This window comes from Aythya ferina (assembly GCF_964211825.1).
Source record: "Aythya ferina genome assembly, chromosome: 4".
In the NCBI taxonomy this organism is placed as follows: domain Eukaryota; kingdom Metazoa; phylum Chordata; class Aves; order Anseriformes; family Anatidae; genus Aythya; species Aythya ferina.
Window position 1 is genome coordinate 67,608,275 of NC_140300.1, and position 23,130 is coordinate 67,631,404.

The following is a 23,130-nucleotide window of genomic DNA, read 5'->3' on the forward strand; positions in this document are numbered from 1 at the left end:
CTACAGGGTAAATCTGGAGTAGTTTTATAAATAGTTTATCAAAATCATGTTGGGAAAGTCAGTAAGCTTTGGAAAGCCAAGAACTGTTCTCCCAAATGTGACAATCCATTAGGGAAATAGAAACACCTTGTTCTATCAGCTGGAAAATTCATGTCACATATGGCCAAACACAATTTCATTGGAACTTGAGGTCATGATCATACTGAATGTGTATCCAGTTACGTGTATCTGAACTTTTTTTCCCTAACTTAGTAATCAATTGTCTTTAACTGAGCAAAAAAATGTGTGCCATGAAGCCATTTCTGCATGTAATGCCTTATGATTTTTGTTGAAAAATTAGCAACAGGCTTGATAGACAGCCATGTCAGTAACAGACTTCATGGCACAGCCAGCCTATGGTCTACTTCAGATTTCCCCAACTATTTGTTTCGCTTGTGGTACCTAGTTCAGCTCTGGAAGTCATATCTCATTGTGGTTTGAAAAGTAGTCCAGAAATGTGACCAAAGAGTTTAAACAATATATGTATATATTATATATAATAACAAGAAGTTCTTGGTTTTCAAGCTACATATTTGGTTTAAGAGTTAAAAAGTTATTTCTTCTGTTGTTAAATGAGAAGTTTTCAGACACACAACAGTCTGACACTGCCCACAGCAGGAGGCTACATGATTGGGAGGTCAGTTCCTACCAACATGAAGTTATTTCAAGGCTGCTAAGAGTCCAGTGTCCTATCCTGGTCCATCTAACAGGTGGCTTTAGATAGAGTCAGATTTTCTGCTGTTGAGCAGATTCTTATTTCTGTTACTTCCACAAAAACCCAGCCATTCTGTTAGCTTTAGTAGCATTGTCCGAGCATGCACCATAGCACAGAATTGACTTCTCTCTTTGAGTCTCGTGTTCCAGGTTGAGGGTTTCCATACAATTTTGCAGAAAGCAACTCTCACTGGGTTCTTCTGACTAGCTTGAGGAGGAAACTTTTTTTCCGCACAGTGCTAAAGCATAAAAGCGTTGAAGACTATTTTTTTTTTTTTTTAATCCACTATTCCATATACAAATACTGTTTAAGCACCGACAGCAACACAACTGTTGATGTTGGTTTTGGTTTTACTAATTATCCAGGCTCATGATGTTACACTCTTGATGCAGTTTTAAATCCATCAGTTTCCTCTCATAGGATCTCAGCAAAAGCATGCTTAGGAAATACCTATCCATCATTATTTTTCAGGCTGTTAAGAAAACAATATTTATTTTTTCTCTCCAAGGTTCCCAATGAAATAATTTGCTTCATGTTCATCTCTTGAATTGCAGTTAGTTATGTCAAATGAGACTCTTCTAACATCTTCACTTTTTGTGGGATGATAGTCTTTTTAAATATGACTTTTTCTAACTTGGAACAGGAAACTATATTGAAATAAAGAAAATTAAGTGGCTTTTGAGGATTTACATGTAGCTGATTCATTTGGTCTATCCAGTCCTAAAGATTGGATGTCTCCTATTCAGAAGGATTTGAGTAGCATTTTCCTGTTTCAAACTTGTTTATCAGGATTTGGAACCGGGTATTGGTACTATGGCTGCTGATAGTGAGCACCCTGGGCTGTATCTTGGGTGGTAGGTATTTCCACTGTTAAGCAGTAATAAGAATACCATCTCCCTGTCCTTTGGGAGAAGTGAGGTTCAGTTTATTTCTGACTACTTTGGCTGGTTGATTCGTACCTGAAAGCCTGGGACCTGTTGGAGTTGTCTGAGCCAGTGTAATTCGCTGATCCTGCAACCCCCTCAGCACCTTCCTTGTGCTCATGTGCTGCTCCATGGCTTGAAGGTGCACAGAGCTACCTGCGAGGAGGTACAGGTTGTTCAGCAAAAACAGCCTATTCACCAGCATTGTCTGGTTCCAGCATGTGTCCCACTGGTACCATCATCCAGCTTAATCAACTACTGCTTTGAATATCTTTTACGTGATACAAGTGCCCCCATTTCTGCAGTTTCTTGGCTTTTAGCAGGCAGTAAGTGAGCTTATTGTTTCATCTTCGTGTGTTATAATAAATCTAAGGTCTGATGAGGACCAATGGAGGGATTCTTTCAGTAGGCTATTGGCAAAGTCTTCAACAGTGCAAGTCTTGGTACAAACACTGTGCAAAGCATTGAGTATTCAGGCAAAAATACCACTGAGCACAAATATTGACCAACCTCATAGCCTAATTTGTAAGGAATAAGAAGAGGGATTATCCTCTGATAAAGCTGACGTATTTTTGTTGGTCTTGATAAGCACTCTTCTAGCACTCTGCTCATAAAGAAGCTGGATTAGTAGATGGCCATCAAAAAAACAAAGCTTATGTAATAAGTAATAAAGTAATATCCCTTGATAATTGGGAGTGGAATGCAGAAAGGAAGATAAAGGAGGTTGAGGAAATCCTGTTCCTTAGATGTAGGTCCAAGGAGTGGCTTCTGCATGAGAAATGACTGAGCATGTTTGGACTCTTGCAATAGAAAAGACTTAAGGTGAGGATGGTAAAGATGGAAAAAAATATAAGGAGAAGCATGGAAATAATGGATAGGGATAGGCTGTTCCTTCTTCCATCTATACTCAAAATCTAGGGCTGTTGGATGATGTGATGAGGAAGAATGGTCAAAACAAATACAAGAGGGTTTCTGCACTCCAATATAGAGTACCTGCATGGAACTCCTTGCCAAAGGGTGCTGAGGATTTAAAAAGCTTACATGGGCTCAGAGGAAGAATGGACAAATATTTGAAAGGCAGATCCATGGTGGATTAGTAAATAATCTTAGATTAGTAAATAATTTTATTTTATTTTTGTTTTGACCACAAGGGAAGGGACTTCTTCCTGTCTTTAGGCTGGCTGAAGCAAGCTTTCTATCCCACCCATTAAGTTCCAGTGAAAGATGAAGGCTACTTTGCATACCCTTCAGGGACACCAGCTCCAAAGAGAAAGTTTATTTTCATTATATAGACTTACCTAATGTAGCACATATATTAGCACTTCTAAAATGTCTTAGTACAGATTACTGCAACATAATCTATAGGCAAATATTTTACTCATGCAAAATGCCCTAAAAGAGGGAACGATTTTATTTATCACTGAGATCAATTTCCAGGAGACATGTAATGTTGTGTCTCAAAAATTGCCTCCTGCATCTGTCAGCTTTGCCTTTTATGAAGGTTTTGTGGCTTTAAATTAAAAAACCTTGTAAAGATATATATATAAATAAAAGAGAATGCAATGCCCTAAAATCAAAGCAAATAAAAATTCAATGGGCCTTCATATACTGGTATTTGTACTCAGAAAGCAAGATTTAATAAAATTCTTTAATTTTATGGCAGAAGACATGTCAAGTGCAGTTTACATTTCTCAGCCAATAATCATATTTTCTTGCAAGTGGCTGATACATTTATTTTTTAGAGACAGACACAACAAATAATAAGGGTTTTTATTTGAGAGGAGAAACAAGCATTTTTATCAAGATGAAAGGGGTATAATAAATTTATGAGACCTCACATACAGCTATAATATAATAAATTAGGAGGATTAATGGAATTGTGGGCTACAGTAACCCTCACTAGTAGAATGCCTATTTTATGGAGCTTGATAATATAGTTTATCATTGACTCCATGGGAATTCCCACAATATATTAGCTGTGGTGTAACAATAAAGCACACACAGTAAGAGGCATGTCTCTTTTGACACACATTCTCTTCCCACACTTATTTTACCAGGGAAACAACTCCGGTGCAGTTTAATTAAACTGCACCGCAATGAATTAGTCCAGGTCTTAGCCCCCTGACAGTGAGGAGCCTGGCATTACCCCAGGGGGCTGTCCCCCTGTGACACCAGAGACTACAGAAAACCTGGGAAAAAAAGTGTAGGGTCTCTCAAGTGACACTGTCACTGTGCAAGGCCTTAGCTGTCAATCACAGGATCTGAAAAAAGCTCAGACCCCTCTGCATTCAACTTTATCTGCCTACATTTGTTCACTTTGATCTAACCTTTAGGAGGAGATCAGAAAGTGATGTGGAGAGGCATTTGGAAGACCTCCCCATTTATGAAGATGGCAGACTTCAGTGGCAGGAAAAAAAAAAAAACAACAACCTGTCAGTGGACATTCAGCTGACATTTGTTTATCTGCATGATTTTTTAAGTTTTCAGGAATAGGAATGAATCCAAATTGGGATGCTGGAGAAAGGAATTTTCTGCAAGAGAAGGTGGCACATGTGAGTGTTGAAATCTGAATCCAAGAGGAAATGCTTGGATTACAGGAGCAGGGACGAATTCCAGCCCCACAGCCTGTGGGACTCTGGTGTCACACAGCCTGTAGGACTTCCTGAATCCATCCATGTTTCTTTGAAACAGAAGGTACCTTTCTAGAAAAACAGCAATTCCCTCGGTATTTAGACATTGCCAGGATCAGAAGGGCCATCGCAATCTTTGGGAACTGTTGAGTGGTTAGCTACTATCCATTTTTAGAAAGGGACATCTAATTTTGTGGATGAGATTTATCAAAGGTACACTTGTGATATTACGCCATTGGATGGTGTAATGACTTGTGTTAAATCAACAGAGGAGTAATCCGTTACCAAATTTCTGTTTCTGTCCCGAGGGTACTCAAGGAGCACCATAAAGTCACCTTAGCTGGAGCACAGAGGTCTTCAGTCTCCCAGCAAGTTCTATTTCCTACTCCTTTAACTGATGCTTCATATCTCATATCTATCACAAGTTTATCTAAGCAATCATAAGGTGATATACTCTTCAAAGAAAAGAAATTGATAATGATTTTTAAAATAAAAAATTGAATTGTATAATTCTCATGATCTTGGAGAGGAGTTTAATACAGACAACAGTATTTCCCTAGAGACAAATACTGAAAGAGATAGGAAGGTAATTCCCAATAAAACATCAAAATGGTCATCCATTATTTATAGATAAGCCTGTATGGAACCGTTTATTAATTCATAAGACTATTTAGGGATAGAAAATGAGAATTTAATCTTTTCTAAATGCATTTTCTAGTAAGAGTTCCTTGCCAAACCCAGCCTAACAATTTTTGAATGTACACGCCATGCCACAGAGGAATTCATTAGACAGTGGCAATTAGATCTCTAATCATTGGGCACTGCTGGAATTACTTCACTCCATTTAAATGCCAGACATGGCACCTTAGTGATTGGTTCATCCTGTCGCCACATTTCCATCGGCTACCAAGTCTGAGAAATGACAGTCGCATTAGATGTCATGTAAAGCATCTGACCTTGCTCTCCCAGCACTTGATCTTTGCACTTCAGGCGGACATTTATCATCGTCCTACAGAGACAGAACTCAGGTGGTTCGGATTCACCACTGGCTTTCATGTTTTAAAGGGATTACAACAGTCCCTTAACTTTATCCTCCTATAGCAGGAGAGAGAGAAATAGAGTTTTGCTACTAGCTGGCCAGGTGAATTTACTTGGTGGAAGGATTAGGTACCTGTGGGTCAAAAGACTAGGAAGAAGTGTTCAGTCTCAGAGGACATAGTCTTCAACTCACCCCAATTCCCTGTGCTTATAACTGTTTTGCTGGTAGAGTTGAAGACTTTTATTAGTCTGTTTTTGCTGCTTTGTTCCTTTTATGACACACAGAGTGCAAATGGAATAAACACATCAGGGCTTTACCTATGATTCTCACCCATCAATGCTATTTACAAGCCTCATATTTTGGAGGCAGGCAAGGAAAGTGGTATTGACGGGCATCATCTTGTCGGACTAGCCACTGTTACGTTAATGATTTCATGAACACAACTTTTATTCCACCTGTTAACCTAATTTTGTCTCAATAACTAATCAATATTTGTTGTAATTACAGGAAAATATAGAGAAGTGTAAGAGACTTTTTCTTCAGTAAAAATCAGTAAAATCTCTACCGAGATTTTCTGTAGCACACTAACTGCTCATAGTTTTCTTAGTTGTTTTGTTAGTTCCTTCATTATTTTTTTTAAATACTTCTTTACTGATTGATAAAATTATTATTTATCAGTCACAGGTAGGGCTTACTAGGAAATCTTGTTAAGAAGTTGTTACTGTTTTTCGCTTAATTTTGATGGAAAAGATATGGGACTTTTCCCACTGAATTCACTCCTTTCACCCTTCCAATCTGGATTGCAAAAGTGATGATCTTTTAGGCCATGGCTGGGATCTTATCTAGCTTTGTTGTTCAGAACTGACACTGTAAGGTTAGGTATGAAAATTAAGAAGTACCAGTTGTCAGAACAACTAAGAAACTCAGAATTTCCTTGAAAAGTTAAAAACTGTTTTGCTGAGATACGTCTTATTTCTGTCATTTTGCAAATTCTAACTAAACAAAGATTGGTTAAACTATGTGAATGTAGTGAGTATGATTTCAGGGGCTCTATGGCAGTGAATTATTTAATTATTAGAACTTTCATTCTGATTGTAGTTTTTAAATGTTGTATATAATTCTGGTGTGGTCAGAACTGTAAGACAGAAATTTGTGAATAAGCTTTCATTCCAGTGTGTCGCCTTACTATGGGAATACACATACATTTTTACTTCTGCAAGGGGCAGGGCAGACTCCATCCAACTATGAAAGAACAAAGGGAATGCTATTTTGTCTTGTGATTCAACACCATAGTTGTCAGCTAAAACCTATCTGCAGGTTCTTTATTACTGCTGTGAAGTCAAAAGAAGTGTGAAACTTTTTTTCTTATGCTGAACTGAAAAAAAATATATAACTAGGGGTAAAACAACCCTCATAGCTACAAAACACAAATTTGACCTGGGAGGTATTAAGAGAGATTATATGATGTTAATTTTTTTTTAATTTAATTTTTTTTACTGCAACATTTCTTGCCACTGTAGGCATGCTTATGGAATAATCGGTTCTGGTGTGAGTTATGCACCCGGTGCCAAAGGTGAGAGAGAGAGTCAAGGTCAATTATCTGACCGTTGTGCCCACAGCAAAGGGGATTTTTGTGATTCAGAATTCTTATCAAGGGCAGGAACGTTACATTCTGTTGGAAATCCTTCACTTTCTTATTTCACTGCTGCCCTCCTTTTCTGACTGGATGTAGTTTCTACCTTAGAAATGATTTGTCATTTTTTATTTTTTATTTTTTTTTGTGATTTGAAATGTGACTACCTGTCTATTGTCTATATATAAACAAATGCATGTTTGACCATGTAGCTTTCATTAATACTGTATTAGCAACTCAAATAGTAAAGTAAGCCTAGAATTCCACACAAATGTGTTAAACCATCTATCTTTTATGATATAGTTTTTATTGTAATGCAACTTTATGCAACCCTTAAATTACAATGCAATGAAGCAATATTTGGGACATTGTATTTCATTATTGTATTTTATCATTGTATTTTGTGTGGGTGAAGTCTTGCTGTGTCTGAGAGCACTAAGCAATGACTGAAATTCATAATTCGTGGTTGATTTTTTTTTCCTTAATCAGTGCTTTCCTGGATAGCCAGTTGTTTAAGAGGATATAGAAATAAATCTATTCAAACCAAGTTCAATAATTGCACTAACATCATTCTTAATATCTGAGGGCTCTGCATAGCTACAACTGAATTTGAAGTCCATGTTGATTCTCGGTACCTGAGCTTGAGACTTAGCTTAGTCTCTGTTTGCTAGCTGGGCCTCCTGCCGAGGAGTTTGACATCAAAGAGACAAACTAGCTAAGTCATAATTAGCCCCAAGCTTGTTTGGTGTAAATTGTAAACAATATATCAAGTTGACTAATTGTAATGAGTCTAACTACCAGACACTGAACCTTAGGGATTGGCGCGCCTTGTCGCCACATTAGCTCTTGATGCTGCATCTGAGAGAAGAGTCATGTACAGTCTGTGCATCAGGAATCCCAGCACTTGAACCCGGCACTGCTCGGGGACATCCATCAATGTCTTCAGCGGACAGGAGTCAGGTGCCCCTGATTCTCCAGGGCTTGTGCAAACAGAGCGACTCCGCTGCACAATTTCTCACATTAATCTGTGAGATTTGGGAGACTCTTTCAGATGGAGAAAGGTTGAAAGCAAGCAGAAGACTCTTCAAGAAAGTCGCAGGTAATGTGTTACCATTTTCAGTGATGCAAACTGTCTTCTGAAACATGATTTTACTGAGGGAACAACTGAGCCCCTTCTTTCCTATGTTATTTCATAACATTCAATCATCCAGAAGCTGACATATCTAATCTACGGAAGGCTCACTAAATATTTATTATTTACCAGGAAGAATTTCCCTGGCATCACGCAAAAGCAAACAGTGTTAAGGCGGGTCAGAGCGAGTCGGTGCATTTTAACAAACAACAAAACTGTCGGGCTACTGATTTTGCCACACTGACGCAGATGCACTGCGCGGCCACATCTGCACATGCCGCTGGTGTTCAAAGCTGCAGGTTCAAAGGCTGCGATGGGCATGATAGGAGAAATAACATGCTACTTGTCCAGGTGTACGTGCTCTATCTCAGTATCAATACAATATAGGAACAGAGCAAAGAGTCTTACCGGAGCAAATTTTGGTGAGCTCATATTAACTCTGGATATAGGAAATACACACACGTGTAATTTAGGTCATGTGTGGTGACAATACAGGAACAAAGATGAATGACTGAAACCTGTAATTGCAAAACAGAAAGCTTTTAGAAGATAAGAAAAAAGTCCTTGTGCAAACAGCAAGCTGTTTTATTCTGTTTATCCTTACTAAGACACTTTTCTTCATATTTAAACTGCATCTGATCTTGTAAGTATATGAGGCATGAAAAAGAGAGAAAATATTTTAAGAGCCAAGACTGTACATAACATTTGGCGCTGAACTATGGCGCAAGGAAACAAATTATGAAAACTGTAAAAATCTTCCAAAATTCAAGCGATGTACACGCTGAGGCATGAAATGTCTGCGAGAATTAACGAAGTGTTCCTTCATTACTCAGTCACAGCTCTGTCCTCTTGCTTCACTGGAAAGTGAAAATGTTTCTCAGCTGATTTCTGGCTTCTAAGGGCAGCGGGTATAGCTTCTGCTGCCACCCAAGCAGAAACAAATCCTGCTAAGATCATCTTAAAATGCAGTCCTGAGCAGAGTTTCTCCAAATGTGATGTGCCTCTTAAATAACTTATCAAAGTCAATGAAATAAATGCTTTCTTCAGTCTCACAAGGATCCACCGTGCAAGGGGAAGACTTTTTCTCCTTCCCTCTAACATACATTTAGTGGAAGCTGGAAGCTGCAGACAGTTGCCCACTGGCACAGTGCAGCATCCATGCCTCCTGTCAGAGTTGCCTGAGTCCTGCAGGGTCACTGGGAGGAGTGAGCAGTGCAAATATGTTCCAGTCATTAGTCATTTAGTCAGTTGTTATGCTCACATGAGAAGTTATGAGTTGTACTCTAAGGCTTTTCGGGCAGAACCACGCTGGCAAAGGGTCTTCCTTTGCCAGTGTCCTCTTTCAGAAGGAAGCTGCTCTTGGGGTTAAGTTTCTGAAGGATGGTGATGTTTATATGTAACAGGATGTTTTTTATAAATTATTTATCATGTTTGTGGCATCATGGAAAACTGCATAAACCAGTATTTTAATTGCATCCAACTATCTTAGCCTTTAATACCATTTCTAATTACTATATATAATAATGACCTCTCCTTTTTGACCCTTGATTATCTGATGAAGTTACTCGCTCATAATTGGTTCAGGTATTCCTGGGTTTCGCGCAGGTTCTCTTAATTTAAACACCACAGCTCAAAATTCCTCATAGCATAATGGCAAGCTTGGGGCTTTGATACTTTATGAGACCGAGGAAGTTATGCATCCCACAGGCTTTGAAGTGACGGGCTTCTGAAGCAAGCAGACTTTACGGGCCAATTCACAAACACTAGAGAAACAAAACAGACGCTGAATCTACTTGTCGCCAACTGATTTTGAGTCTGTGCCGATCGGTCTGTGAAACAGAAAACAGTTTCTCCTAAGTGTGTTGTGCTCGCACCGAAATCTGAAACTCAACTGTGCCCACTTAGCTGGTTTATTTTAGTGCGATGGGAAGAACAGTGAGCCTTTATCATGATGACAAAGGTAGAATATTTGCTTGTCACCAAATGCTACCCAAAACGAGGGCACCAAACTGTACATTCCACTTCGTGCCAACAGCGGTTTCCCTGTGGTCGCCAGCAGGCCAGGAAAGCCATTCTTCACCTTGAAGGGATTTAAGGTGTTGAGTAAGGACAGGCGTGATGCCAGGTCTGACAGATTTGCCGGCTCAGAGGGACATTCAGAACTGCAGATGTGTTGCTTGTGCTGCAGGCTTAGCACGGACCCTGTACAAAATCTTACAATGGCTTGCAGCAACACACTGTGGAAGGAGCTGCAGGTAACCTTGCTGCACCGTAGGCTCCTTGAGCGTCCCCACGCCGAGCTGATAAAGGATCAGCTGGGCTCCACCGGGTGCAGGCAAGTTGGTGCCCTTTGGAATTGCCGTCTGTTTGCCAACAGGGTGTGCTCCCTTCAGATTGAGCCCATGGAGGGGGTGAGTAAAGGAATTATGAACATTGTTATTCTAAAGGTCCCTATCAGTTTACCCTTGTTATTACATTGCTCCCCCTCCCCCCCCTCCCACGAGCTACCACAAGGATCCAGAGAACCTAGTGATGAAAACCCACACCTTTGTTAAGCCTGGCCAGCCTCAGTTTGTAGCAGCATCATTTTTTGTTAACCTTTTTCACTGTGATTCTGTGATTTTTCTACCTTGGAAAGCAAGCCCCCATAGTGGTTTCCCCATGGATAATACAGAAAGTTGAAGGAAGAGCTTTTACCTGTGGTCAACCACTGTTTTAGCCATCGTCAGACAAGACTGCATGATTGACTGAGTTTGCATAAAAAAGGAATGAATCTAAAACACAGAAACAGCGTGCATCAGTTGAAGGCAAAAGTGTTAATTCATGGCCAAGTAACCCACAGCATCCGAAATCTTGATTACACATAAGATTCCCCTCTTAATTATCCTGTGCTTCTGCTACTGTGGGATGGTGATGATCCAGCCCCTCATTTTTGCCTGAGTCCACGCCTCCTCTGGCCACAATGAAATCCCTTGACTCTTGTTAGCTGCCTTGCTTCAAAGGCCTCTTCCCCTCCCTTTTTTTTTTTTTTTTTTTTTTTTTTTAACCACTGGTAATGCAATTTTAGTAACACAGCTCTTCTAAGAAATCTTGAGATAATCAGACTTCCCTCTGATTTAAATGGCTTTATTGAAAACGCAAATATTTTGAAGACCATTATTGCACTGATGAAGTACTCACTGTAGCTATATTCACATATAGCACAATTTAGTTTAGCACTTTGCACGTTATCTACCTAGTTAAATCTATATAATTATAATTATATAATTATATAATTATATAATTATCTATATTAATATAATATAATTATTATCTATATTAATATAATTATGTATAACTATATATTATCTATATTACCGATCTATATCCAGGTTTAGCACTTTGGGTACGCTGTCTATCTAAAACATTTTCTGCCTCTTGTCTGAAAATGCAGGGAATTAAACCGATAAATAGGGTATAAAAATATGCAAACCTGTATAGATCCTGCAGTGTAAATATATGTACACTGATCTTTTTTCAGTTTTGGGCTGACTTAGGACTTTGAAGTTATGTATGATGGTAATGAAACAGTGAAGTATTTTTTAAGAGTCAAAGTCTGACGGGGGCAGTTCTCTTTGTAGTCACTAGAAATAGAACACACATCAGACATAAGTTCAAGTGTCACGCTACAGCTGAGTGAATCCCAGTATCCGTAGTTTGTAAACGATGATTCCAACATTTTCCCAGCTGCATTCTTGTAATAGTTTCATTTAACTGTAACTTAGATGATCCAGTTACTTAGAAAATGTATTTTGTGTAACAAGAAAGAAAATAAACGAAGGCAATGGTTTAATTTCTCTAACTGTCTAAAGGAAATTTAACTCTGAAATCATTTTTCTATTAATGCTAAGATCTTAAATTGACTTTTGAGGCTAGGGAAAAAGAAATGCAAAAAAAAAAGAAAGTCCTTGACCTTTCTCTTTTGGGCCACTAGCAATTTAAAAACAAAACAAAATGATGTGGGCATTTATGCTTTATTGCAGCCATATAGGAATATCTGAAAAAATTAAAACTGATATCCTGGTATTTTAATGTATGTCTTTCTGTACTGAGCGTAATTTTGTCACCGCCTGCTTTTCTACTCTCTCTCACTGTAAATTTATCTTTCTTGAAGTTTGCTGTTTTCTTGGTGTCTGAGGTCCATCCTTCAGTTCCAAATGAGAGATAAGCCTAACAGCATCTATTACATCATCTATACGTATTACTGCAGGTAAACAGCACAGCTGAAAACCTTTACAACAACTTTGCTGTAAGATGTATAGTAGTGTCAACTAGATACCAAATAGTGATCATTAGGCACTTCTGAGTGGTGTTTTGGCACTCAGCAATGCAATCTGTCCAGGAAAGAGAGAATCGTGTTTTTCTAATGGGATATTTTTAAGATTAGGTTAATTGCCCTTAGCATCGTTGTGGTTCAGGTGTGGTGCCTGCAGCTTGCTGGCTGTTGGTGAACCCTCCTGTTGCCAATAGTTTCTTGTAAGATCACTTGTTCCTCTCAACCTCTGTGACCAGTTTGTACGATTTCTGTGGGGAAACACCTTTTTGTCATTTGGGTTAATCTAAAAATGTACTGTCTAGCAGAAGTTAGCATGATATCTAGCTGTCTCAATTTATATATTTGCTACCTGGTTGGGTAAGAAGTGCCAAAGTCATTTACTTTGAACTTATCCTTAACTTATTCCAGGGAAAAAATATTTATAGCATCTAGGCTAGATGATACACTTAGAAATATGAACTGACTCCCTGTAGAGCCTCAGAGTGTCAGGAAGCATGAAGCCAGTGTTGGAGGCACAATAGTTTTGAAACATCTGTCCCAGCTCTTTATTTGCTTCTAATCTGTTGCACTTGCTCCTACTAGTCAGGTGTCTGCTACTGATCTGTTGAAGAAAAAAATCTGACACTCCTCTTAAGTAAATTAAATTTGGGTGTTACTTTTTTGGAGGTGCAAAAGTTTTTTTGTCAAAGCAGATGTTTTCTCTTGCACTTGACTGGCAATTTAACAACTCTGACCCAGCAAGAGGCAACACTCTTTTACAGTTTCATGACTTCCTTCATATGGTGCTGTATCTTAACACATAGCTCATTACTAGGTCTTAATTAGAGCAGGCATCACTTTGTGTTGTCGATAGGTTTTGGGTAGTTATTCCCCAAGTCCTTTTTCTGGCATTATCATAGCAGTGACAAAATTTGCAAAGCTTTTGAAGTGACAGTAAGTCACCAAGTGACAGCTTGGTTTTGGGTGCAGTTTGAAAGAAAATTGAGTAAAATGTATGTTGAAATAACAAAGGGTTACTAGTCCTAGAGATGTTTGAAAACATAAATTCATCTAGTCCTGTTCAAAATCTGAATTGATGTCATAGAAGTAGACCAAAAATAGGATTAAAATGTAGATGGATCTCAAAAACTGTATTACATGCAGCAGGGCTTGGACAATGATTATCAAGGACACCTGGATAATGAGCAAGGAGGAAAAAGAGCAGGCTGTATACATTCCTCTCTTCCTCCTTAGAAGTAACCAGAAGGCTAAAGCAGATTTGCCATTTTATCTGGCATCTCCCGGATAGAAGCATGTGCTATGCAGCACACACCCATGGGGAGCCTGAGACATCCGACCTTCATGTGTGTGTTAAATTGAGGAAGAACTGTAACTACTGCACGCACGCTGTGTCATCAGGCTGTGCATGTGTAAAAGCCAGTGGTGTGAAATTTGCATTCAGAACAAGAGGCTAGAGCTAAGCAGGGCAGCCTGTATAAACCTAGACAAAAGGCCAAAGTCTTTGTATCCCACCTGGAAAAAATCTCTGTATGGAAAAAGAGTGTGGCTGGGAAAACCTGGAACATGCGTAGTCCTACCCTTGCAACCGTTTGGGCAAGTGTTTCTATATGCCTTAGGCATACCCTGTGTCTAAAAAGACAATGCTATTTGCAAACAAATTTCAAAGTATTTCTACTGTTAGCTTATACCTGGAGTGCTATAACTTCAGGGACTGAATCTGATGTCCCTGACCATACCACGGAGCTTGCTTTTCCAGCTAGGACCCAAACTGTACTGGCTTAGACAAACTTTTTGGACATCCTTTTCTCTAGAACATGGCAATTATGATGTAAAAATTAAAGGTGTAAAATTAATGATGTAAAAATTAAATCATATAGTCTTTGCTACATGATCGATACACATTTAACTTTCTCATGTTAAATGACCTAAAAGAAATAAAATACGGTTGGGTCCTTAAACTCTTCTGAAAGGAGGAAAAGAAATGGCAAGAGAAAGAAACATTTGTTTTCACATGAACACATCATAATTATGAGAAATGTTCAGGTAGCAAGATAATGAGTAGCATATATATGACCGTATAATAACCTAGGAAAATAAAGGTGGATAACATCCTGCTTCATTTATGATGCACGGTACTATAGAATAGTGTTATTTTCTTTAGTTTGAGTTCAAATTGAACAAACAGATATCCTATTTGCACATCGTTTAAATGAGATACAGACTGTAAGAAAGTCTCATGCTGTTAGTCACCTATTCGCAAGTGTTTCGGTTTGCATGCGGAAATACTTGCAGGTACTTCTGTGTTTGCTGACTTACTAGCGTTTATTTGTGAGTATGTGCGTAAGTGAAGGAACACTTGAGCAGGAAAACTTTCAGAACCCGAATTCTCTGAGAAAATATTGAGAACAGACTTGAGTTTACTAAGCCAGATAAACAGAAAGAAGCATCATTAAACTACCAAAAAGTCAGTGATGGAATATAAAATCAACATGAATCTGATCATTTTCTAATCGCAGGGACTCTCCAAATAAGTATAAACTAAGGGAACAATTTTCTGTCAAATGTGCTTATCTGTAAGTGTTACAGACACTCTTTTTTTCACTGTGGCATTTACCTGCTGTGAAATTTTTACATCCAAATCCACAGCAAAAACATACCCTTCTTTTTTCCTTTCCTGCTTAAAAATAAACAACAAAAATTGCTTTTAAGCATTGTTTTTAAATATCTATTTCAAATCAATATTCAGAAATGTTTATAGTCAGTCGCACCCTTACCCATACTGACTTTTACTGCAGATTAAGGAAGTCGAAATAAAAAGTTCCTGCACTAAGTAACTATTAATAAACGTCACGTTTTCACAGCTCTGTAAACAAAGTACAGAAAGTAGCCTTACAATTCATGCATTTAGCTACTCCAGCTTGATTTTTTAAGCTCTCTTTCCTAAATATATGTTTGGTCTTGTTCCCCAAATGTATTCAGCCATGTGATATGTAGTACCAGCTCATTCATATCAGATGAAGTGTGACTGGAAATAAAGCTGGATCTTTTTAAGAAGACACAGTCCTTTGCTCCATATTTCCAAACCAAAATAGCCAAGTTCATTGTATTTTTGCCTACATTTCATTACTGCTCTTCTTCCTTCTAAGTGAAGACTAATGTAAAGACAATTGCTAAAGAAGAAGCAATCATAATACCCTATACTAACTAAATTCAGACTTACGGCTACTCACAGGAGAAATACATGACAGATCCATTGTTCTGTATTAGCAGGATATTGTCCCAGTATATGAACACATGCAAACTTTGAAGGCTTTGAATATTTAAGGCAAGACACTAGTGGCTCATCCCAGTGGGAACCGCAGAAAAGGGGAACCTGATTAAATTTAATGTCATTGTCACTTTTTTTTCCATTGCTAAGAATTATATAGGTAGCCATAGCTACCACACTGTTCAGACACCATGACCACAATATTCTCCCTCAGAGGTTGGCGTCAAGGGCTGAATTATTCACTCCAAGAATGTGATTCATTACTAGATGTGATTCTTGCAGATTAAAAGATTTGTCAGTATATAAAATACATACACATATTCTAGAAGCTTATTTTAAAATCGTTGTCACACCGTCACCAACCTGAACAGCTACTCATTTTTCTTAGTGTTATATAAGTTTGGAGCACATGTGCCCCTGTGCCATTCAGAAATCTTGGAAGTAACAGAGCAGCTTTTACTGATTACTGTACTACAAAAGATGAAGTTGAAAACTAAGGTAGGAGTGTGAAGAAGGCTGCTTAGAGACCCCCAAATTAAAACGAGAATGCTTTAAGTTAGTTTCTTAGAAATGTTTGCCTGCTTGAACTATCCTCTTATCTGTTGTTTATTCTGTCCGACGAAACCTCAAATATATATTCTGCTTAACTGCAGAAAGTGCTTTACTCTGTTTCTTCACTGCTGTTTCTGTTGCTAACTCCCATCTTCTGCAGACTTGCCTCACAGTGTTATTCCTAAGTTGGATAGACTAATTAGACTCATTTCCATCCCAAATAACTTCTGTGAGCATGCCTCATTTACCACTCACTGAGATACATGAATAAAGAAATGTCTCTATCTACAAGGATCTGTCCAGTGTAAAATGGCTGGTACCTCTAACATGCTTAGTGAACACGTTTTTCATGTATGTGATGCTAGTGGCTAATTTTAGTTTTCCTTTTGAGTTCTAAAACAATTCTCTAGCTCACGGTGCTTACAAAGCTTAATCCTGCAGCAATCCTTTCACATACAATGATTACACTGACACAATACTTCAGAGTTTTGCTGGGCTTAGGGGTTCAACAATGAAGAGCACGAGACAGGCAGAACCATTAACATTTATGCAACTTGATCTCAACAGGGAAGCTGATGATAGGCAAAGTGGCCAAGAGCCTTATTCTATCCCCTGTAATTGTTTCCACCGTTTAGTGTACGGCAGGATTATTGGGCTGAGCTGTTAGGTGAGCACAGAACTACTGTACTCTAAGTGATTTTCTCAAAAATTTTGAGTGCCTGCGTCTCTGCTCAGGATCTGTGGGAGCTACATTGGCTTCTCCTTGCAAATCAAGCCATACATCTAAGCAGGGCCTGCAGAGCCAGAGGGAAAAATTGAGTGCCTATAAGAGAACTACATATCCAAATACTAAATGCTGTTTGGCTCACCAAAGTTCCTTTTAATAAATATTGTTTCATTTAGTTTAAAAATAAAACTAAATAAAATATTTGAGTTGCCATGGGATAATTCGTGTCGTGTTACCCTAGGTGGAAGAAAGCAGTTGTTACTTTTTTCCACTGGTGAAGTTTCTCAAATTAATTGGTCTGGTTATTTTTATTTATTTATTTATTTACTTATTTTCCCTGAAAGGTTTAATATCTATTACCTTATTTTGAATTCAGGAAAGGGCTTTCTGAATAATATAGTAGGCATTCTGGAATAGTTATTGTTCTAAGTTAGAAATAGGTAATTTAACCTATTTTTATTTAGCTATTTGTTTATTAATACTTAGTATCTTCTAACTTGCCAGGGGCACTTGCTCAAATCAAGTATTTTCTTCTTGTGCAAAAAGCCTTTTGAAAATAAGGTGCCTACTCACAGCACGGAGGGCTACAGAGCTGGCCTGGTGATGGAGTCAGGGCACCGGACCTCCATTTAATATGACTACAAGGTTGGTAGGACTCTGCTGTCTTCAGAAACCAGAGCGGCTGTGGCTTTTGACTGCCATCTTGTTTTCTCAAAGGTAACCCAAGTCCAAAAAGAAATGCTTGAAGTTGTGTGTGTGCTTTTCAGCTTGGGTAGCATGAGGGAACAGCCCCCCAGGTAGCTCTTATCCCCATCTCAAGAGGTGTGTGACCCTGCTCGCGCTCTGCCCGGCCCGTCACGGGAGGTGGAGCGTGCCCTGCCCCAGGCACTGCTGGTGGGACAGCTCCTGGCTCCTCGCCCCCACTGTCCCCTCAGCAGGGGGATGCCTGCACCCTGGGAGCCTCTCTCACACATGCTGCTCCACCACAGGTATGAGATAACCAAAAAAACAAATATTGCCCTAATGCAGTTTTAAGTCAATATTTCGAGCTGCTGTCTGGCCTATGTGATGAGAGCCAGAGGTTGGAGGTCACCTACCTGTTGATGATGGCAGCAGGAGCGTGGGAGGCAGATTCAGCAATCATCCATGCTACTGTTCAACTAGGTTTGTTTGCTGATTGAGTATATCAGTCACACAGCTCATCCCGGTCTCTTCACTGGGAGCTTTCTGCTGATACAGAAAAGAGGGACACAGGAGAAAAAAAAGAAAAAAAAGAAAAAAAAAAAAAAAAAAAAGAAACAGATCTTCTTACTGATAGATCCTATTTTTAACCCTTCTGAAATGTGTTCTGCCTTTCTTGGAAATTTCTGGGCAATAGTGGGGATAAATCCAGAGGGTTTGTCATTGAACCTGAAGGGGATCAGGATTTGGTGCTAAACAGCTCGTGGCCAATACATCGGTGAGGGAGTGAACACAGAGGCTATCTGTATAAAGCTTTATCGAAGTCTGTGTGACTGCTCTGCAAAGGAAGCCTGGCATCTAGTGGACATTTAGCTGCTGCAGCACTTTGACTTTTTTTGGCTAGCAGAACTGGGGGTTACCGATCCAGAACCCCGCAAAACGAGTGCTGGTGTTCAGTTCATGTGCCTGACTGCAAGTTGTCGCGAGCTTTTGTCCTAACCACTGCTAAAAATTTATGCTGAGTCTTAAGTCTGTCCGGTTGCCACTTTAAAAGATATATTTGAGCTGGTTTTTTTTTTTTTTTTTTTTTTTTTTTAATAGTTCCTCCAGGAAACTTGCTTTTGTGTAGTACATCATGTTTTCTGTTGTGCTTTTTTTTTTTTTTTTTTGGTTGGTTTTTTTTTGGTTTTGTTTTTCCCATAATAATTACAAACTTGTAGAAAAAAAGCATACAGAAGATGTATGAGGAAATCATTCTGAATACCTGTTCAGAATGAGAGAATACAAGATATAATCTTGATAAAAGGTACTATGGGAAGAACTCACATTGTTAAGTGTGAAATACATTTTATGTATTTCATTAGATGTTCCAACAAGATGCAGACAAAACTGAATTTGTGTTTTCCTTAAATTCTGAATTTAATGTGGGCATGCAAAGTATCTCTCTTAAGCACCCATTTATGTTTTCTTTTATTTCAAGTTCATATTCTGAGTTCATTGGAGGCCAAGGTAAAAGCACGTGTAGTGCTGCACAGTTGCTTTGAGTAGATGTTACTTTCATTTAGAGCAATAATCTGCTGTGCTTACTCAGCTAAGTTATATCTTACTGTGCACTTGCTCCAATTAAAAGTAATAGGACTGATTTTGGTATAAAGTAATATTCAATATTAACAGAAGGAAATGACATGATCCATGTATTTAAATTATTTTATGTTTATGAAATAAGTTTAAAAAATCAACTTTTTCACAGTATTTTAGAAGAAAAAGCTAAAAGAGTTTTCTGAAAATGAATTCAGTATGACTACTATTGCAAGTGATGGATCCAAGTCTCTGAAAAGTTGTTTGTTTTTGTTTGTTTGTTTGTTTGTTTGTTTGTTTTTAAAAAAAGATGGTTGTAAACTGCTTTTGTTGAGCTTGGGCTCACTACAAACCCTCATGGCATTTCCCTCCCCCTGGTGGACATGCGAATGAGCTTTGCTTGCTTTCTAAATCAGCTAGCATCCCTGATCCCGCTCACCTTGCTTAGATGTTGGGCGACCTATTTCTGCAGGAAATGAAATCTCCTAGCGGGCCAAAATTGATCACAGAAATAATTTTTTACTACAGGTAGCAGTGGAGAGATTTTTCCAGATTGGCACTGAAGAAATTAATGGAACAGTAATGAAATGCTTGATGTGCAGATGATGCAGCTTGTCTTCCTCTGGTAGAAAATTCTGTCATGATTAGATTGTTTAACCAAATACCCATAAAAGAGACAAAGGCATGAGAATATGCATTTTAATAATCTTAGTCTATTTAAATGAGAGAAAGTGCTTCATTTTTAAATAAAAGTAACAGAGAAGTGACAGAAATGTTAATGAATTTACTTAAAGTTCATTTGAAAACTGAGCTGTCAGCATAGCAGTGAATTAGAAAATAATGCACTGTAGTACTAGCTAGGGAATACTTAGCAAATATCCTTTTGGCTTTTGCAATGTAGGCAATACAATGTGTTTGTGTTTTATGCTGCCATGCCAATTAAGAGGCACATTTGTTTTCATCCCAAAAGGTTTATTCTGTTTTAACTGAAAATTTCAGCAAAGCCTTACATGTGAAGCATGTCTTCAGAAATACTTACTAAATATTCCCCTTCCCCTGCCCTCCAAAAAGAATTGAATATAAAAGTTAGAAATTGATAAAAACTTTGGGGGGTTGATACACCCCTGATAATTTAATTACAGCCCATATTGTAAATAACTGCTGACTATTTCTCCTTATTTGAAGCATAATGTATTAAAATCAACTGCATGGACTTGTTCACATGATATTGTTGTATTGCATGGTAAAAAACAATGAAAAGGCTAAACTAAGGAAAGCCCCTGTAAGGTCTACATATTGTTCTTGTTAAAATCAGGTGCAAGAAGGGAGGTTAAGAATCTGGGAAAAACATAATGAAACAGAGAAAGAGAGAAAGAATCATTAAAGAAAATGAGCTGGGAGGGGCTGCAGATCATCCAGTCCATTCTCTGCCCAAAGGCAGGATCAACTTCCAAGTTAGTCAGCTTTGACAGCTGTTTGTCTAACAGGTTCTTAAAAGACTCCAATGATGAAGAATTCACCTCACCAGATGTTATACTCCAGTGTTTAATTATTTCTATAGTCTGGAAGAATTTCTTAAGCCTAATGCAAGCACTACTTGTTCTGTTTTTCATGAAAATAGGACACAGACTTTTCTGTGTTTCTTGCAGCACCTTTCTGTGTACTTCAAGACATGCTCTCCTCAGTATTCTCTACTTTATATTCAGCAACTCCAGATCATTTAATCCTTCTTTAAAGGCCAACTTCTAGAGAAATGAGCACGGAGTTTTTTCTGGACTATCTCAGATTCAGCCACAACAAAAGAGCTGTATGCCTCGAACTGGACACAGTGCTCTTGTCTTACTGGGCATAGAGTGTAATAGTTGTACTCAAAGGAGAGTGTAGTGTTAGGCGTGTACGCATCCTCATACAACCAAGTGTGATGTTTCCATTTTTCATAATGGCATGACCTGTTATCACTCCTAGATTTGCTTCTGCAGAATGGTTACTTAGGCTTTTTTTTTTTTTTTTTTTTTTTTCCCTGTACTGTATTTCTGCATTTTTTATATATACTGTGTGGAACCAGTCCTTGTTGCTGCTGCGTAACATGCTATTGTTTTCAAACAATTTCTTCACTTAGGCAAGATGACTTTGAATTTTAATCTTGACCTCCAGCATACTTACAGTCCCTTCTCAGTTTTCTATCACCTTCGAATTTAGTATTCAAAGTGTTTATTCCTTGACCTGGGTTGTAAATAAAAGGACTAAATAGGGGCCATGCGAACAAAACTCCATTTCATACGCTCCTCTATGTTGACTGCTATGTTGTCTTTTAACCAATTCTGGAGTCTAATCTAGACCATGTTTCCATAGCTCATAGCTATGCTACAGGATACCCCAATTTACGAATATGCCACAATGGCACAGTGCAAAAAGCCTTACTAAAGTCAACATATACAAAATTTGCTGGTTTTCCCATATTCATGAGCCCTCCTGCCCTGATGCAAAACAATGAAAATTGTTTTCGCCTTGCTTTTTCACAAATCCACGGTGCCTGTTGCTCCTTAGGCTGGGGTGGGGAGTGGCCATTAAGTGCTTATAACTTCTTTGAAATTTTATTGGCATAATAATTCCCTCTCATTAAAAGCGTTTCAAGGTTCAGCTTCTCATGTTGCAGCCCTAAAGAAGTATCCTGCAATTTAGAGTTAATGCAAAATCTCACTACGTAGATATATCAGCAGAGAAGTGTCATCCCTTCCTCCAACATTTAAATGTGTGAAGCTTTTACTGAGTGCAGATAGTCAAATGCAGCCTACCAGTAATCTTTACTATGACAAGGTTTATAATGTTACCTAAATGAATTAAAAGGCAGTTAATATAAAAAAAAAAATAAATGCGTAAATCCCAGTTTAACTATGTGAGCTTTTCTAAAATCCCATGTCAAGATAACTTCTTAATGAAATGGCTGATTGTCAGGTTTGGCATCAAGAGGTAAAAATATTATTCTAATATTAAGATGTGGTTTTAGGATTAAGACTTATTTTCCTGGAAAGCAAAATACAGTGTAACCAAGTGCATTGATCCAATTACAGAAGCAGAAATGAAGGAATCCTAGGAGTGGAAATGCATATATATTTTATCTATTTTTATATGACAAACTTTTACTCAAGATTTTAAATACATAAAATTGCAACAACAAAGTATAGAAGGTTACAAAGGAACTTAAATTAAAAAAAAAATACTGCAAAGTATTTTTATTTTTTTTAATTTTAGAAAGAAGTGCATGTCTAAATATATTTAGGGTTTTGTGATTAAAAAATCTGTATTATATTTCCCCAGTCATTATGGTAGGTTTTGCCATACAAAGATCTTTTGAGTTTTAAGAAACGTCCCCATTTTTAAAATAACATCTTACCTTAGAACATCTTAAAAATGTAATTTTGTGTGTGCATTCAGACCAGTGTTGTTTTAAAATATAATGATAAGACATACTATTATACTGGATATTTCACTAGTTAATAACACCATTAATTACTTATGGGAAAAAGAAATATATGACTTGTTATCATTCCAAAGGTCATACGTCCAGCACTTCAGGCAAAACTGATTTTGATTAAACTGCATTTCATTCAAATGTGCTTAACTCTTTTAAGTATTAAATAAACTGTGACTACTGCTTTCCTTTCTAGCATAATTATCTGAACTGATGTTGATTCAAAGTGCTTAGGATACGGAGGACACCACTAAATCAGGAATGATGAGGGAAGACAAAACTTGCGTTAGATGATCACCCTTGACTATGCCCTATAAAGAATGTTATAAAGGATCTAAAGATAGACTGTAGTCCTGCAATGAACTCTGCATGGGTGATCTGCTGTGCCCAAGTGCAAGTACAGTAGGGGCAGAACGAAATGTGAAA

General features: G+C 38.1%; 1 protein-coding gene and 1 long non-coding RNA gene across 2 annotated transcripts in view; one reads left to right on the top strand and one right to left on the bottom strand.

Annotated features, from left to right (window-relative positions):
* LOC311436309 overlaps positions 1-18,464 on the bottom strand; it is a 54,287-nt gene extending 35,823 nt beyond the window's left edge. Inside the window, exons 1-4 of the long non-coding RNA XR_014692744.1 lie at positions 18,286-18,464; positions 18,071-18,200; positions 10,809-10,885; positions 8,520-8,629 (exon numbers count right to left, since the gene is read on the bottom strand). This is a non-coding gene — a long non-coding RNA (uncharacterized lncRNA). The remainder of the gene's footprint in view (positions 1-8,519; positions 8,630-10,808; positions 10,886-18,070; positions 18,201-18,285) is intronic.
* Positions 1-23,130, top strand: part of SMARCAD1 (SNF2 related chromatin remodeling ATPase with DExD box 1) — a 119,962-nt gene that overhangs the window by 47,477 nt on the left and 49,355 nt on the right. The window lies entirely within an intron of this gene.